The sequence below is a fragment of the Pinus tabuliformis genome, chromosome 6 (genome assembly GCF_031772625.1).
Source record: "Pinus tabuliformis cultivar Carrire ecotype Pingquan chromosome 6, CPIR1, whole genome shotgun sequence".
In the NCBI taxonomy this organism is placed as follows: Eukaryota; Viridiplantae; Streptophyta; class Pinopsida; order Pinales; family Pinaceae; genus Pinus; species Pinus tabuliformis.
The window spans coordinates 808,321,150-808,338,635 of record NC_142292.1 but is presented as its reverse complement, the minus strand read 5'-3'; positions in this window follow the sequence as shown (position 1 = coordinate 808,338,635).

The following is a 17,486-nucleotide window of genomic DNA, read 5'->3' as shown; positions in this document are numbered from 1 at the left end:
GGGTATTCTATCCAACAAAAGAAGGAATTAGTAATACATGCAGCAGATTTTACCATAATTGCAGGTCACCTTTACAAGATGGGAAATGACAAAATATTGCATCGATATGTACCAGAATTCAAGCACAAATAGATCCTGGCCGAAGCACATGGAGGGGTTGCTGGTAGACATTATGCGGGTCGAACTACAGCCTAGAAGATTCTCTGCGCTGGATTATGGTGGCCTACTCTACATCAAGATTCGAAAGCATACTGTCGGGCCTACGATGCATGTCAACGAATGGGAAAACCATCGCGAAGGGATGAAATGCCACTTCATCCATAGATAACACTACAACCATTTGAGAAATGGGTGATCAACTTCGTCGGGCCTATCGAACCATGAGGAAAGACGCGCGCGCGCTATATCATCAGTGCGACTGAATATTTGACCTGATGGGTTGAGGCACAACCGGTTAAAGATTGCATAGCTGCAACAACAACAAAATTCTTTTTTGAAAACATACTAACCAGGTTCGACTGCCCCAAAATTCTCATGAGTGATAGGGGAACACATTTTTTGATTGAAATGATCAGCACACTCACTGAGGAATTCCAGATCTATCACCAATAGAGCACGCCCTACCATCCGCAAGCGAATGGGACCATTGAGGCATTCAACAAAATTCTAGAGACTGCATTGACAAAGGTCTGCAATGCGCGATGAAATGACTGGGATTTGCGCATTCCTGCTATGCTATGGGCATACAGAACTACATGCAAGAAGCTGACAGGCTAGACACCGTTTCGGTTAGTTTATGGCAAGGAGGCTATTATGCCTATGGAATATATTGTGCCTAGTCTGTGGATCGCATCGATCATAGGTATGATAGACCGCGGGGCCCTGGAAGAGTGGCTCACACAACTAGAAGAATTGGAGGAGGAATGATTTTTGGCTGGATTCCATTAGCCGGTACAGAAACAATGCGAGAAAGCGTGGCATGATCGCCATATCAAGGTGCACACCTTCAAAGAGAACGATCTAGTATTTCTCTATGGTAGTAAGTTTGAAAAATTCCTGAGAAAACTCCGCATGCACTAGTTGGGACCCTATGTCGTCAAAGAAGTCACCGATGGGGGCGTAGTGTAGCTGGCTAAAGTCAATGGAGAGCCCTTCCCGGGAAGAGTAAATGGCAGTTGCCTCAAGCTCTACACAGGTGGGTCGACCACCTAACTAACCGTTCAGAAGATAGTCTCACCACTCCACCTAGTTGCAAGAGAGCAAGGAACGATAAAGTAGCCTGGGGGACAGATGCACGAGTACTACGGTATGCATACATTTGACTATACGCAAGGGTCAAGGTCACACGAGAAGGCTCACATGGATGCACTGATAAAAGGAATGATGACCATTAGATATGACATGATGGCTGCATCATAGTAAAATGGAGCAGACAGCAGGAAATTAAGAGAAACAGTACAAGTCAAATATGGAACGACTGGCTACAAATTCCACATGGGAACGTTATATGAATAGGAACAAGCGGCAATCACTACATTTGAATTTCACATGACTTATAAAGTACCGAGGGGAGTCCACTGGGTGGCTTACATTTTAGAAACACAGATGGATTTATTCATTCTCTATGCATAAGGTATGCACCCGAAGGTAGTAATCTAGCCAATAGAGAGGTAGGACTCTCTAAGGAGTATGCGGGTGACAACTGCAGGCATCCCGGAGGCTGCAACATCACCAGTAGGAGATGTACTAGAAAAGATGGAACACGAAGCAGAATTGGTCTGGAGGCCATCACCTCGCCTAGGGGCAGGTTGGAAGATTACAACAGAACAACGAAAGGATGAACAGATGGCAACCACGGGTAGATATGCAGTTAATAAGTTGTCTCTGATGTCCCTCGAGGATTGGAATCTTGTGGACAGCAGCCCGGGTCTTGCAAACTTGCAACACAAGCTGCAGTGGATGGTGCAAATGGCAGGTACGAAGGTCAGAAGAAGCTGCGGTGGTACTAAGATGCGGCTCCCCTACTCGTGCTAGAATCCTCGAAGGGGGTGTTCTGTGTTAACCGAGCATAGTAGAATGAGCATTATCAATTGCAAGATGTGGTAGAAACATTGAAGCAGAAGACGGTTGAAGCATTGCAAAAGACAGGGAAGGAGTAGCAGGATGACGAGCACCACTCAGAGGGAGGCAAACCACGAAGCCAAGGTAGAGTGTCTAGCCGTGCAAACAAGTGACTCAGATTAGTCACGATGTTTATGTTGGGAGATTGTTGGGTAGTGGAGGTCCCGTGTAATAGTTTTGGGGTAGAAAGCCCAAGAAGTAGGACTAAATATTGTAAAAACTCTGAAGTATGTGGAGCGCGAAGTGTAATAGATTGAGTCAAAGGGTAGTCCGCCCAAAAATAATAAAAAGTAATGTAAATAGAGTTGGCCCACACAAGGATGGTAGGCTAGGGAAGGGTATAAATAGAGCGCAACTTTATGAGGGAAAGGTAGTTCTTTCAAAGGAATGAAATGTAATGGGTTCTTGAAGAAGATAGTCTGAAAGCATTTGTAAGTCCGAGTCGAGGGGTGGGTAGTAGGTAGAGGCTCTGCAGCTGTGTGCGTAGAGGCCTGGAAGGTCTGCAGCTGTGTGCGTAGAGGCCAGGAAGGTCTGCAGCTGTGTGCGCAGGCCCCTGCAGCTAAGTGCATAGGGTAGATTTGGATGTATTGGTGGAGAATAATAATAAAGATAAGTTTGCTTTTGTAAATTCTGTGTTATCGCTCATCTGTCTTTATGTTTTACCTTTCTATATCTGGTTAATGTAAATGTGATAAGTGTATGAAAATCTGGGTTCATTTTGTGTTTGAATCGATTATGTTGGTTAAATGTTTGCTTAAAGAACCCGTTGAATAGCTCTGAATCATAAAAGTAGAACAGCTTAGTAATAAGAAAAATATAATCACTCTGGATTGGTGCGAACAGCGCGGAGCTGTAAACTAGTGCGTGAACCTCCCAGACCACACTAAGAAATCCCTAGGGTGCGGAAACCTGGTTCCAAACCCTCCCCTACTACCTCGAGTGAGACCTCGGTCCACGCTCCGCTTATTGTTACCGAAAGGGCCAGTAGCTGCAGGATTTGTTTGGCTAAATAACTCTTCCAAACCTGGGTCAGGCCCATGGTAGCCAAAAGGGAGAATCTATAGGTGGTTGTTATTTTTCTAGGAGTATGATTTTGAGGTCATTGTGAATCCTGGATGACTAAACATGGGACTAGACCATATGTCGCACATCGAAACAAGGGATGATCCCACTAATTTGTAGGAGGGATTTCCTGATGCACAGTTATTTGTAGTGCACGTTGTAGATGGTCACTTTGAAGATATCATACACTTCCTAACGACAGTAACCACCTGGGAAGGATACACCATCCAACAGAAGAAGGGTTTAGCATTGTGCGCGGTCTACTTTTCTGTCATTGTTAGGCATCTGTATAAAATGGGGTCTAATGAAGTATTATGATGATATGTACCGGAGTTTGAAAGGAGCAATATCCTCATGGATGATCATGGGGGTGCCATGGGAGGCCATTATGCAAGAAGAGTGACTGTGCGGAAGATTATACATGCAGGGTTGTGGTGGTCAACCCTCCATTAGGATTCAAAAGCTTACTGCAAGGCATGTGATGTGTGCCAAAGGATTGATAGGCCATCGTGGAGAGATGAGCTGCCTTTGAACCCACAGATGACGTTTCAACCTTTTGATAAATGGGCGATAGATTTTGTATGACCCAATCAGCCCTAAGGGAAGAAGATGGGAGTGTGGTACATTATCAACGTGACTGAGTATTTGACTTGATGGGTGGAGGCAGAGCCTGTGAAGGACTACACAGGCGCGACCACTACAAAGTTCCTATTTGAGTATGTGCTAACGTGTTTTGGGTGTCCAAAGATTTTGATGAGTGATCGTGGCACGCACTTTCTGAATGAAACAATCAGCACACTCACGGAGGAATTTCAGGTATATCACTAGAAAAGCACACCCTATCACCCACAGGCTAATGGGATGGTGGAAGCATTCAATAAGGTGTTGGACAATGTGCTCACCAAGGTTTTCAACACTCAGTGAAGTGATTGGGACCTACGCATACCAACAGTACTATGGGCCTATCTGACTACATGCAAAAAGTTGACGAGACAGACACCCCTTTAGGCTTGTATATGGTGTTGAAGCAATGATGCCTAAGGAATACATTGTGCCTAGTCTACGCATAACAACACTAACGAGTATGACGGATTGCAGAGCCCTAGAAGAGAGGCTCACTGTTGGGCAGCGGATCCCCCCATGGCGGATTTTTGGGGCTTAAAGCCCAGTTTTGGGTCAATGTAATGTAAAAACCCCGCAAAATGTGGGCGCGGAGTGTGAGAGTCTAGGGTAGTCCGCCCTAAAAATATTGTAATTTAATATAGAATGTGTTGGCCTACCCATGGTTCAAGGACCATGGGAATGTATAAAAGGAGCGAGGCTCGAAGGGTAGAAGGGAGTTTTTAGTCAGAATCTTAAGTATTATGGGTTTTTGAAGGAGAAATTCACTCTAAGTCTGTAAGTCCGAGTCGTGGTTAGTAGTAGTAAGAAGAGGCTCTATAGCTGTGTGCACAGAGACCTAGTAGAGTCTGCAACTATGTGCGCGGACCCCTGCAGCTGAGTGCACAGGGCAAAGTGGGAGTGTAATGGAACAGAAGTTTAATAAAAGATACGTGGATTCTAAAATATTGTGCATCTGCTCATAAATCTGCGTGTTTATGCTTATGTTATATTTTTATGCATCCCTTTACATTCTATGATTGCACGCACTTGTTATGAATGTGAATGATTGATAAGACTATTGGACCCACAAAATTAAGTCAGATCTATAATAATAACACAAAAAGGGTAAAGGATCTAGACAACACCTCTTCGCGCTTTGTACCAAAACTACACAAAGGTCAGACAACTGCGCGGAGCAGTGTGAGCGTGAAGGATCAGGTCACGACCTTCCCAGACCTCATCAAGACATCCCTAGGGTGCGGAAACTTGGTTCCAACACCCTCCCATACTACCTCAGGTGAGACCTTAGTCCGTGCTCCACGGACCGTTGCCGAAAGGGCCAGTAGTTCGAGATTGGTTTGGCTAAATCACTTCTAAACCTGGGTTAGGCCCCAACAAGCCAACAAAGGGTTCCATTGCTGGGACCAAGATTTTCCTAAGGGATGTCTGATGTCGGATCACTGGAACTCCAAAAAGAAGGAAATTGAAGAGTGGTTGGATCAAAAGCTTCACGAATTCATGGCACAGGAAAAAAAAACTCCATAGATATCCAAGAAAATGTGGTTGGATTGCTACATATATATGGAAATCCACGAGATATTCTTCACAACCTTCTCTTCTTAACTATAAGAGTGGATCCCGAGGTTAGCCGATAGCTAGGGAAGGTATAAGCTCAATAAACCGATAGTGTGGACTCCGGAGTTAGTGCGTAGGCTAGAGGCATCAGAAGATAAGATTTCATGAGCTATGGACCATTGGCTTGATCAGATAATAGGGGGATTTATTACCGAGTTCACAATAGACATGGCCGTAAGCTATAATGAAGTAGAATGATGTTTTCTTAAGGGACCGCGAGGTAGGTACATTAAATCTTGGAACACCTGGATTAAGATGTTGTTATGTGAAAAGTGGGTCATGTGAATACATTAATGTTTGGAATGAAACGAAGCAGAAAGATCTACCAAGGTATCGAAGGATTAGGAAATAATCCCTTAAATTCACCTTCGCGAGAGAGCGAGGAAGAGAATGCTCAGGTTTCTCCAAGAAGTGCAGTCAGTTTCATAAGGTAGCACATTTCGTAGTTATCACCTCCACTTACACCATCACCCACTTCACCTACTTCACCTCCATCTTCAACCACCCCACCTCCACCAAACCCGTAGTTCAGCATGGCGAGCACGATCAAGCTACCCATATTCAGAGTAGGGAATGAGGATCCGGATTAGTTCTAGTTCGTGGTAAGAGCAGTATGGGAATCACACAAGGTTACAAATGAAAACATTAAGAAGGCCACATTGGTTAGCGCGCTAGAGGATCACGCGCTGACATGGTATATCAAGCACTTGAATGATCACCCAAATGCAGGAATAACAGAGATCCAGAATGCACTGAACAGAGAATTTAGCTGGCCAAAATCAGAGACACAGTCAATCATCAGATTTAAAGAGATCACGATGCTTCCAAGTGAGACCCCCTAGGATCTGGATCAGAGACTGAAGAGTATGATTCGCGAGGCTAATATGACACTAACAGATGCGCAACACCATGTGTGGTTTGTGGCATCTTTGACACCACACCTGAGAATGACGCTATCACAATAGAAGCTTTCAACCTAGGCAGAAGCATTGTAAATGGCAATGAGGTTGCATGAAACACTGATACAAGATCTAGGAATGGGGGTACGAAAAATCCATGTGAAACTACAGAATCTATGCTTGGAGATGCAGAGTTTGAAGTAGGAAAGGGTGTCACGGCCAGAGGTGCGCGAAGACGTTTGGTGCATAAAATGCAAGGGCCAGGGCCACGACAAGGATCACTGTCTAGTATTCACGAACTACTTGGTAGTAGGGGGACCAAGGCCGTTGAGATCAGAAGCACAGGCAAGGCCAAGTACGACACCCACGCTCTGGTTCGCAATCTATTAGGTGGGAGGAAAGCACATGACAGATGTTGTCATTTGTTGCAGAAGTATACATAGACCCCATAACAGCTATTTTGCAATTTTTGTAAATCAGTGGGCCACGACGAGTGTACGTGTCACAGCTATGAGTTAATGATGGAGCAAACCCCAGCTTATAGAATGCACACAGAAACGTGAGGCCTTGACCCAGCTGCGGGGATGGCACACATTGGATTTCAAGGGCAAGGTCAAGGACAGGGAGGAATGGGGCTAGGAAGGGGACGCGGACAGTTAATCTATTATAATTATGAAGGACTAGGGCACTACACTCATGATTGTACCAATATTACAAGACTATCTTGTTCATAGTGTGCTCAATTCGATCATGAAGCAGTAGATTGTCCTACATTGATCACACAGATGCACGAGAAAGGGGTACTACAGCCTACTCCGAAGCAGCCTGAGGAAAATACATGGGTTTGCAAGGCTCCTACAAAGGAACCTGAGTTTGACTTGGAACATGCAAGGGAGATGTTTATGGAAGCTAAGAAGAGCTTCACGGAGGCCTCTACTTCAGGTAGTAAGGATCAACTAGAGATAGGGATGGATCCTTCTATGCTAACTACCCTTTTAGAGACATGCATGAAATTGCTGCGTGATAATAAGGTAGTTAAAGGACTACAAGAGTTGATAACTAGGTGCCCAGGGTTAGGGGAATCATGTGTAGTCCAGAAGTTGAGAAGACATGCATTGCACACAGCGAGGGAAATGAGATTAACAATGCAGATTGGCGAATATGAGTTGGATCAGGTGATCCTAGACCTGGGTTCCGATGCGAATGTGTTACCAAAGTAGACATGGCAATGCATGGGCAAGCCCATGCTACAGTGGTCCCTGATTCAATTGTGAATGGTGAACCAACAAAATATTTTACCCATGGGGTGGTTGCAAGTGGTAACAGTGGATATCGAAGGTGCGAGCACACAAACAAACTTTGAAGTGATAGATATTGTTGATGACAACAATTTGTATCCCGCGTTGCTAGGAATAGCTGGGCCACTGATATGAATGGAGTCATCAACCTGAAGAAGTGGAAGATGATATTCGAGAAAATGTCTCTACACGTAATAATTCAGCTAGACCCAGCCGAAGGAGAGTGCTACACTGAACCCATGCGCGACGATGAGCTGGATTGTGTTTGCCAGATAACAGCGCAAGACCAGGATCAAGTAAACCGGATAGCAAACGGGAGAATCTCATGGGAGTGCGACGGTTCCTATACTTCAGATTCAGTTGAGCAAATAGAACACTGGCAGAACCAGTTGCACGAAGTAACAACGTTGAATTGCAACATGATTATTAGATCACTGCGGCGTGTGACAACCAAAGTAAGGGAACTACCAACGGATGATGGGGTAACAAGAGAGGATGAATCCTTAGACAAATTTGAAAGTGCAGTACACGAACAGCAGTAGTACGGTGCGCTAGAATGGGTGTTGCGTGTGACGCCTGCACAATGGGGGCATACACATCAAAAGACTATGGGGAACTGGCGCAAATGTAGAAGACGAATGTGCTTACAGTGTGGAATTCACTAGTGTCGAATGCGAGATGGGTAGCCAGGATGAAGTAGTTTTCGATGAGTGCAGACATGTGCTGTGCAATAATACCCTAGATGAAGGATCAAAAATTAGAATGTGACACAAGGAACATGACACAAGCCACAAAAATTCCACGTCGAAGCCTTTGCAAAGCTATGCGGAATCATGAATAGAGTTTACCAGATGGGATGAACTGACTAGGACCTGCACATACCAGCGGTCCGATGGGCCTATAGGGCCATAAGCAAAAACCGGATTATGGAAATGACCCCAACACTGACAAGAAGAAATGAAACCAGAAAATCAAAGGAGAATCGTTAGACCGCAGCTCCTGTAGTTGGGACAAGATGCGAGGATCTAGGTACATGAACTAGGCAGTTATAGGAAGCCATTTGGCGAGGGAGCTTGAAGCTTCATGAACTCGATGAATATTAGGCCTAGATGAGGAAGAAAATCCTGGCATTGGACAAGAAATCAACGAACTAGAAACAGAAGCCATGCGAGCGAGGCACGAGAAATTAAACATGTTAGGACCAAGTCTAGCTAGCCCTACTATTGCATTAGAAGGAGTTGTGACCCTACTACCATGGTTGCAACCACACTCTACTAAACAAGGGCACGTACCATGCAAAGAAGAACGCGACACACTAACATATTCAAGAGTGTTTGAAGGGTGCCCGTGGCTTGGGCTAGCAGGAAAATTGAGTCCTCGCACCAGGGGTGCGACCACTTGACTATCTATAGGAAGCATAGTCTCAACACTCCAAGCAGTTGAAAGAGGGCGTGGGACTACAAATGAATCTGTAGGAGAGCTGCGTGGGAAGGAGGTTTTGCGAAGGGCCAGTATGTCACGAGGGTCGTGGTCGCACACAAGGGGCTGTGCTGCTGCGTGGGTAGGCTGGAAGGTGACTATTGATGACAAGAGGTCCACTTTAGGCAGAAAGGAGTGGGTGGCAGGCCATTAAGATAGGAATTAAGAGCTTGATTCGGGATGATCTACTGCCAGAAAGGTATTAATGACCTAGAAGTGGAGGGAATGGTCGAATTCAAATTCAAATGTGACTATAAAAACCCTTAGGGTAGCTTTGAGGCAACACTTGGTTGTTTAAGATTTGCGCCAGTACAAAGCATTGAGCACCAAGCTACCTTGCCATCTATGAGCATGCGATCAAGCGGATCCAGTATAGAAATGATGACGGCTATAAGAACCAGAGTGAGATTCGTGGAGATTACCTGAGAGCTGCGTGTGACCAAGGAGGAGCCTAGAGAGATGGCAGCTGCACCAGAGGTTCCAAATTCCCCATGCACATCGTGACCATAGAAAGACAAGCAAACAATGGGGCCAGTCCAGGTATCACCACAGAACCCATGATTCAATAAATTGTTAATGGCAAAGAAGGGAAAATCAATCACCATTGAAACCAAGGAGGAGGAGGAAGATTTTCAAGCCCTGGTCGCTCAAATTGAACCATAGGACAATGAGGCAAAAAATGTTTCCCAAGTACCTTTGACGATAAAGTTACCACCCTACATGCCCCCATGGAAAGGGACAACCAAAATACCGAAGGAATTGGAGGCCACGAAGAGTATGCTCTAGACCCCACTTCTTCTAGATGAAATAAGGTTTAATGGTCTGCCACTGGGACGGGTACCGAATATGAATTTCGAAGACTAGAACCTCGTGGATAGCGAGAAGTTCCCATAGTTGGCCACGGATAAATTACTGCAACATAAATGGTTACGCAGTGTGGAGAAGGTTGGGTTACTCCATCTGCAGTGGATACCCCACTACCACCGCGTGCCCATCATAATTTTTGTCATCCGGCAGCTACTGTGTCTAGTACATGATGGGTATCTCTGGCTAGAGGAGTCGATTCCCATCATGACTAACTTAATTCACCAGATTTCTTGGGTGCCCATCAAAGGAAACAATCCCGCAACCATAGCAGGAAAGAGCAGTGACTTGGGCCTCGTAGAAGCTATGAAGGGAAAATATAAGCTGGAGAAGAGGAAGTGGGGGTATGTAATAGCAAGCATCAAGGATGAAGGGGTGTGTGTCACCACCCAGCTGCTGGTCAGCAAGCTCATGAGGAAATTTCGCGCAGACAAGGTACCAGTATGTTTAATTACGTTGGTGAAGTAGTGTGCAGAGGGGGTTCAATTCAACTGGGCGTAGTTTCTCTATGATGAATTTTTGACAAATTGTAGGGAGGCCCTGGAGCAGGGTAAGACCTTCTAGTATGCATGGTTGCTCTTATCCATCCTGTTGGTTGAAGAGGAGTGATAAGCCCCAGAAATGGGTAATTATATAAGCTCATTTAGCCTCCTAATTTGACTTAATCCACCATTCTCATTATTTTATTTCATGTTTTTGATCATATTTATGCTAATAGAGTGAATTGGGTAAGTCATTATGCCAAAAAGTCTAATGTGTGATTTATGCAGATTTTTGGTCAATTTTGAGACAAAATCAAAGGTTTAATGAGAAGTTGGCAGAAAAATTCGTGGAAGAACAAGGGAGAGGATTTGTAGGAGGGTGTCCCCTTCATTTATGAGCCCTTACCTTGAATTCTCCATCAAAAACTCGGAGCACAAAGCCAAGGGGCAGCCAAGCAAGTCAAGTAGGACTGCTGTTATCATCAGTTCCAGGAAGCCGAGTTCCTTGATTTTAGGAGGACTGTTGGAGGTCCCCATTTGTGTAAATAAGAAGGCTTAGGGCCTCAGTTTTGTTAGTCCAATTTTAGTGAGACTTTAGTCATTTGTTAGTCTATTTTCACACTTTAGTGCAGCCCTGTATCAACACATTTTCGAGCTTCTTCTTGTAGACAGTTTTTGGGATGTAACTATTATTTTTTTATCAATGGAGATGAAATCAGCTTTGCACCAGCTCTGATCTTTCTTAGGAGGCTGTAGCTCTTGTGGTTGGGCCCAACCCAAGTGCCAATACCTCCTTTGTGTACTTCTATGTGTTTTAATTGCATTCATAGAATAATTTCTTTTATTTAGGTTAAAATCTTGCTTTAGTACTTAGGTTGTTTTTGATGATTAAGATAGTTGTTCATTATTTAGGTTTATTTCATAGTTTGGTAATAGAAAAGATCCACAAAAAGGCTACCAAGCAGTCCTTGATCTCAGTTCTCACTCCTTGGGACCATGAATTGAGACCAAAGTACACTTGTTACCACAAAAACACTATTTTTTCCTTCCAATGCAATTGCTAGTGTTAGATTTTGAGTTGGAAAAGTTGATATCAGTTGTGCTTCCATGTTTAGATCTATTCTTGCTCAGTTTCTATAGCTCTCTTGCATGATTTTCTGTCTATAAACTTCTGTTCATCATATTTCTAGTTTTTAAGAGCAGATTAGGTCAAAATAGATAGATCTTTGTTTTTTTAGTCTTTGTTTGGATCAGTTTTGGAAAGTAGTGTGCAGAACACCTGTAATCCATTCCTACCTACCCTTCCTCCATCATACAACCTACTCCAGTCCCTCACTCAAGATTTCTTCCCTTCATTCGCCACACTTTCCCAACTTGCCCTAATTTCTACATTTTTGTGCAACATTGCTTTCTTCATCCTTGAACAAATCCAACCATCTTCATCACTCCTGGGCTTCATTTACTAGGTCCTACACCTATTAACATCCTTATCCATCCTTAATTTCCACTTTCCCACCATTTTTCCACCATCAATCCTCTAAAAACCACTTTCGGTCTGTTCATGTAGAATTTCCTGTAGATCCCCTGCAGCCTCCTATAGAAGATAACGCGAGCGATTTTTCGAGATCTGAGCGCGGTGGAAATATCTAGAAGGGTGCTAGGTACCCCTTAGGTCCTCTCCACACCTTCCTAACCCCCTACAAACACCCACTCCCTTTCCTTTCACCAATAAACCTCTGCACAGTCAAAATAGTTAAAACACATGCATAATAATTCTGCATAAAATTGCTCAAAAATACAAAAAGATGATTTTTCCATATTTTTCTTCAGAAGTAGCTTAAGCACATGTATTTTAACTCTATAATAGTCCATGGCATCCATTTCAGTAGTTTTACATGTCTTTTCTTGCACAAGTAGGGTTAGTCGGTAAAACTAGGGTTTACTAGGGTTAGCATTTCCTTTCAGCTTTCATTTTCTTTCTGCAAGTAGACTAGCCTCTTTTGAGCTAGCTTTCATCCATCATAGTAAAAATATTCTTCTAATACCTCATAGAAGTTTGCATAAGCTCCTAGTGAACTTGTGCCAGCTGATCAAGTGACAGCCTGCAGTAGGAGCTAGTACTTGTGCATATAGCACCATCGCTTCCATGGTTGTTACGAACTACCAGGTTGATAAAAGTAAAGTAGGGAGTCCCAGGAGTTGCAACATCATTGCTGCAATACTGGAGCTCACCAAGGAGCTGTCGGACGACAGCCAATTTCCCATCATTGAGAGGAACACACTCGAAGCCGCGAGGTACACCTCACTCTGGGTGACAAAAGATGCGACGATGGTTCACAAGATCAAGGTGTTTTGGATGTTCATGGAGGCGAGCATCCGAACATGGATCAACCGTAGGCCGCGATTTTCCCCGAAAGTATACAAAATTTTGCAAATCGCAACCAAAGTCAAGGTGGATATGCATAATCTGTATCTCCGGGCGTGAAAGGATACAACCCAAACATGGGTGAAGCTTCCATTCATTGCCACAGATGATGCAATCTTCAATGTAATGGCGGCATGGTCTCTAGAGTGGCGTGCTCCAGATTTGGAAAAACTAGAAAAGATTGTAGCATAGTAGCAGAAGAAGGAAGCCAAGCTATGCATCGCGAAGTTGGCGGAGAGAAAGTGCTAGGAATAGGAAGCGGCCACGCAGCGGAAGGCGACTAAGGCAACAGCGACAGTACAGACGGCACAAACCACAACCGTGATCACCGAAGAGACTGAGGAAGGCAGGGATATGTCCATGGAGCAGGACATATAGGGGGAGGTTGAGACAAAGGAATGCATGGACCCTACACCAAAATTGACCCAACTCTAGAGGCCACGCATCCAAGAGAATCCCACCACACGGAAAAATACGAAGGCAATGAAGACCTCTAAGGGAGACCTTCTTGACAGTGGCAAACTAGTTTGTGATGTCACTAAGGATTATCTTGAAGAATTAATGACGAAGTAGACAACTGTGTTGGGGGCGCACAAAGCACAATTGCAAGCGTTACAGGTGCAACACCCAAGAATGAAGACACCGCACCTTGCAGAAGGTGCATCTGAAGCTGAACAGATGTTGCGAGCCCACACAACGAACACCTTGGTTCTACCAGAAGGTGTAGTCCTAGCAGAAGCTAAGGGTGATATGAAGGGCTAGGGGTTGAATTTGGCCGCCTTTCCTAGAGAAACCCTATACCAGCTGTAGGATGGGATAACTGTGGAGCTTCATGCCAGGGAGGGCCACACCCTCCAAGTCTTGAGTGAGAATAAGTTAAATTTAGAACAGCTCTACCTATAGCGCAACAACCTGGTCACACAAAACCAAGGATTAGAAAAGGTTGTGGAGGAGGCCTGTAGCAGCATACCAGAGTTGGCCATGCCGACGGCACTCCCCACCGCGGAAAAGATTCACCACTTAGCAGCTGGAGTCCACAAGACCCTGGAGGAGGTTGCGAAGGTTCAGTTGGTGCTGAACTTGCAGATCGTGGAGCTAAGGATGAAGGTGTAGCCCTCTACACCCCCGAAAGTTAGAGACCAACACCACTGTGCCATTCAATCAGGGTTGGAAGTGATAGAGCACACTATACAGGACTGCATGGGATTGTTGGATTAGTCCCTCCTTATGCTCACTTCACTGCAAGAAGACCCAACACTATAGCAGTTAGAGACAGAAGTGTGGGAGTTGCAATAGGCCTATGACAATGTCCGAGGGACCGTGCAAATGGTCGCCTTCACTCATCGATTGGCCAAGATGAGGGAGGCTCAGGCTCTGAAGGAACAGGTGGATGTCACGCGCCACAAAGAAGCATGGCTTAAAGCACACATCTAGCCTTGGCTCGAGGAAGCGTTCACAGTCACCACCATGATTGAGGGGAAGCTAGCCCAGATGCAGGATACATATGCGCTAAGGCAATAGGGTGCCTCTGAAAAAATGCATCAGAAAGTCACACACACTTGATACAGCGAACAGTGGAGGAATGTGTGGCACACGTCAGCGAAGCGCGGAAGTTGCTGGATGGCCTTCTTGCGAAGATCACCGCACCAGTCGAATGACTCGGGATGAGTCACGATGATTGTGTTGGGGTCCTATTGGGCTGTGGATCCCCCCATAATGGATTTTTGGGGCTTAAAGCCCAGTTTTTGGTCAATGTAATGTAAAGACCCCCCAAAATGCGGGCGCGGAGCACGAAAGTCTAGGGTAGTCTGCCCTAAAAATATTGTAATTTAATATAGAATGTGTTGGCCTACCCATGGTCTACGGACCATGTGAATGTATAAAAAGAGTAAGGTTCTAAGGGTAGAAGGGAGTTTTTAGTCAGAATCTTAAGTATTATGGGTTTTTGAAGGAGAAATTTTCTCTAAGTCTATAAGTTCGAGTCATGGTTGGTAGTAGTAAGAAGAGGCTCTGTAGCTGTATGCGCAGAGACCTGGTAGAGTCCGTAGCTGTGTGTGCGGACCCCTACAGCTGAGTGCGCAGGGTGGAGTGGGAGTGTAACAAAATAGAAGTTTAATAAAAGATATGTGGATTTTGAAATATTGTGCATCTTCTCGTAGATCTGTGTGTTTATGCTTCTATTATATTTTTATGCATCTCTTTACATTCTATGATTGCGCGCACTTGTTATGAATGTGAATGATTGATAAGTCTAATGGGCCCACAAAATTAAGTCATATCTATAATAATAACACAATAAGGGTAAAGGATCTAGACAGTGCCTCTTCACGCTCTGTACCAAAACTATGCGAAGGTCACACAACTACGCGGAGTAGCGCAAGTGCACAAGATCAGGCCGTGACCTTCCCAGACCTTATCAAGACATCTCTAGGGTGTGGAAACCTAGTTCCAACACCCTCCCATACTACCTTGGGTGATACCTCAGTCCGCGCTCTGTGGACTATTCTCGAAAGGGCCGGTAGTTTGAGATTTGTTTGGCTAAGTCACTTCTCAACTTGGGTTAGGCCCCAACAATCCAACACTCGTGCAGTTGGCTAAGCTTGAGGAAGAGAGATTTCTACTTGAATTTCACCAAAAAGTCCAAAAGAAGCATGAAAAAGCATGGCATGATTGACACATTAAGCTGCACACCTTTAAGGTAAATGATCTAGTTTTGTTAGATGACAACCAGTTTGATAAATTTCCAAGGAAAATCAGAATGCACTAGTTAGGGCCCTATGTCATTAAGGACATTAACGACGATGGAGCAGTTCAGTTTATTAAATTGAATGGAGATCCCTTCCTAGGGAAGGTGAATGGTAGTTGATTGAAGCGATACACTAGTGATCTGGCCAGGTGACTATATGAGGGTAGCATAGTCTTAGTGCTCTAGGCAGCTGAAAGGAGGCACAATACTTTAAACTACATTGCATGAGTTGGAGAACTGTGTGTTTGGAGGACTGTACGGAGTGAGGAAGTGATACAAAATGGATTTTGGATAGGCTCCTAAGTCTAAGGGTTCCTCACTGAGGAAAATGAAAGTCCAAGGAAGTTCCTAGAAATAGCCCCATTACAAAGATCGTCTCATTCTGAATCTGTTGCAACTTGAATGGGCAAAAATGGACTTAGGATGCAAAAGTTATCGTAGGAGGAAGATGCCTTTGTTCCTTAGAAAAAGAGGCAAAATCCTTTAAAAAATGGCCTAAAAATATTTATGAAGAAAATTGCATTGGAGGAGGTCAAAGGCAAATTTAAGCAGAAAAGAGGAAGCACCCCCGATCACCAATCCCCAACATATGGGGTCGGAGGCGGGCACATGCATATAACATAAAGCGAGACCCGGACTGATACGATGTCACAATCACCGGTATCGGTGGATCACAATCAGCATTGGCACAGGCCATGCCATATGCATAGAACCTTAGGTCCCTACGATACGTATTGCGATCAATCGCATCGCAATATCGCATCGGAGAAGTACCACAGAGCATGGACCAATACCTACACGACTTGCGATATATATCCCAACCTAACGGGGTTATGAATGCCACTTCATAAATGTTTCATGTCCACCATAAAAGCCATTTTTCAATATTCTAAGTGTTTTAATGTATTCTTTAAAATACAAAGGGAAACCATGAAACAGTGCAGTTGCGACTTGCGATAGCGATTAAAAGGTGGACCTGATAGAAGTATAAAGCGGATCTATGGATATTTGAGGTTCAATGAATGGATTTTTCCCGTGTTTGAATGTATTTCTCTGTGTAAATATAGAATGGATATTTTGGGGATTTCAAAGGCCTGATGGACTCTTCCGTTGCAAAACGGGTGGCCACCTCCCCTGAAGACGTTATGCTATGATTGCTAACGCTTAGAAGGGGGATTCAAGCGGACAGAGGCCGGGAGCCAGAGAGCCCGAGAAGAGGAAAATGAATGGACAATACCAGTTGGCTTAAAATCCATGAATGTCAGAGACAAAAGGGGTTGTTGGAGTTGTTGCTGAAACTGAGCATAAGCAGAAAGTGAAGCCAAAGCAAGAAGCTAAGGCATAAGAGAGCGGCATAAAAAGGTAGCAGCAAAACAAGCAGCGTAGAAAGAAAAAGCTAAAGTACATGCAGCCAAGGGAGTCACTTAGAGTTCAAGTGGAAAGCCAAAGGGCTGTAAACTGACAGAGATCTGAAGAAGCCAGAGCTAAGAGCCAGAGCCAAGAGCCAGAGCCAAGAGCTAGATAGAGAGCCGAGAGCCAGAAAGCTGAGAGCTTCAAGAGCGAGGGATAAAACGGTGTCTAAACCCATTGCTTCTATGTAAAATAGTGGAGTTGAGCCAAGAGCTTGTAAAAAGGACTCTGCCATAATCCCAGAGAGCCTAGTTGAGTTGACTAGAGCTCACGGAGATGTAGCCCAAGAGTTTTGGGTGAACTCCTAATTAAATTATTGTTCTGTGTGTTTTGTTTATTACTACATTAGTATTTATTGTATGTATGTACATATCAGCATACACAACAGATTTTAAAGCACATAAATATCTAACAATAAATATAAGCATACACCTATAATTTCAAGCATATTATCATTTCCGC